The sequence below is a fragment of the Tenrec ecaudatus genome, chromosome 11, assembly GCF_050624435.1.
Source record: "Tenrec ecaudatus isolate mTenEca1 chromosome 11, mTenEca1.hap1, whole genome shotgun sequence".
NCBI lineage: Eukaryota > Metazoa > Chordata > Mammalia > Afrosoricida > Tenrecidae > Tenrec > Tenrec ecaudatus.
In genome coordinates this window covers 101,033,674-101,035,645 of record NC_134540.1, presented here as the reverse complement: position 1 = coordinate 101,035,645, position 1,972 = coordinate 101,033,674, and positions in this window count along the sequence as shown.

Here is a 1,972-nt window from a genome sequence, read left to right as displayed (position 1 = left end):
TGTGTGTGTGTGTGTGTGAGAGAGAGAGAGAGAGAGAGAGAGAGAGAGAGAGAGAGAGAGAGAGAAAGAGAGAGAGAACTGGGAAGTGTTTTATTTTGTTGTGCTTGGGATCTCCTTGAATTGGGGCCAACTTGGCAGCAGCTAGACAAGAATCAGGGTAAAAGTTAGGATTATGGTTCAAAGTGGGTCATTTTGGAGAGTGAAAGAGGACACTCTTGATTATTATTCAGGAGAGCAGACACAAGCCAGGACCATGCAAGGAAAAACAGACTCGGGGGGGAGGGGCCCAAAAAATCTGTGCAAAAAATGGAATGAAAAAGTCACGGAAAATGAAAAGATAATGAAAACCTATAACCAAGAGATGGTCATGATGACCCGTGTGTAACAATAATCAATCAATCAATAGTAATAAGAAAACCAACGTGGAGCTGATGTTTTGCCCATCCATTCAAGAATATTTGGGATTAAACTTTAATTGCTGCCTAAGAAAGGCTGCTTTCTCTTAACACAGAATTACTCCTGGTCTGCTCTGTGTTATTTCACATGTAGGGGAGGAGGTGCTTTCCGGATCTCCATAGGAATGCCCCACTGGCCCTTGGAGTTCTCACTCATTCCTCTGCCACTGCCTGCTCCCAGCTGACTCCCTTCTGGGTGACAGTTGCAGGAGTGTCTCTCTACTGTCCTTTTCCTCCACATTTCCATTTCAAGGAAGTTGCATTATGACAAGCATTGCTTTAATCCACAGCTGGGTGGTCGATGACCTTCTTCTGTCAGTTAAAATTCAGTAGGGCTGGGGGTGATGCTGATTAGGCTCATCAAGATGCTGCCTAAGGACAGGCCTCTTTCATGACCCAGAACAAAAATTAATAGCAACAGTGCATTAGAGTCCATTAGTTTGGTTTGGATAGAATATGCTGCTGGAAGAGTGGCAATTTGAATATCAGATATGTCCAATAAAACAAAATAAACCTTTCTCCCCCTTTTCTCTAAAGCTTTGTCCACAGTGACAGGAAGATGGAGTTATTTATTTAGAAAATTCAGGCTGAAAACTCTTACGACCAAGTTCTAAAATTAGACTGTCTTGAATCACTTATGTGGATGGCTAACATTGATTGCATTCCCTGAGATATTGCCTAAATCTTTATTTCATTTAGCGAGTGAGGGAAATAACGCAGAGCTTCTCTGTAATCTAATGATTGGCAGCATGACTAATGCTACTGACAGGGCTTCCAGCGTCTTAAATTTCTACCCTCATTTTGGGAACCGTCATCAAAAATCCAAGGATGGACTGGGGAAACAAAGAATATGATATTTTTTGTAACTTACTGGAATTTAAAACTGAAAAGCAGTTATCTGAACACCTGGGAGCAAGCGAGGTGATGCCAGACGTCCCATTGCTTTGTTGTTGTTGCTGGGGTTGCTTAGGAAAGGGGAGACAGCTGAGTTGATGTTCTGCATGTGAAGGCTACATAATAGTTTACAGATAAACAGCACATTAGCGGTTTTACAGTAGATAATAATCTGTAAATGGATACAGCTTTATTATAAAAACAATTATCCCTGTACAAAATGTTTTCATAGGTTTATTGTGGTTGCTTCGGATCAAGGATCAGATCTGGTTGCATAAGAGAGAGGGATGACTTGTCTGCATGGGCTATTGCCCTATTACTTCCTGACACTGGCCTTCACTAACTTCTAAATATTGGTTAATAATAGACACCTTAGAAATATGTCAGAAGGCTGAGAGAGAAGGGCGTTGACAGCATTTCCTTGTACCAGGGGTAAGACAAGAGCGGGCAGGAAGAATCCTCCCTTTTTACATAATTGTGTCTGAGCAGCTCTAGCAAAGCACAGCAATTTTGGTGCTTTCATTTTTAACAGCCAAATTCTCAGAAGGTTTCAGTTCATTATCAGTTTTCACATTTTCCATCGCTCAGAGGAAACAAGGAGCCTGGATATTAGATACTAAGAT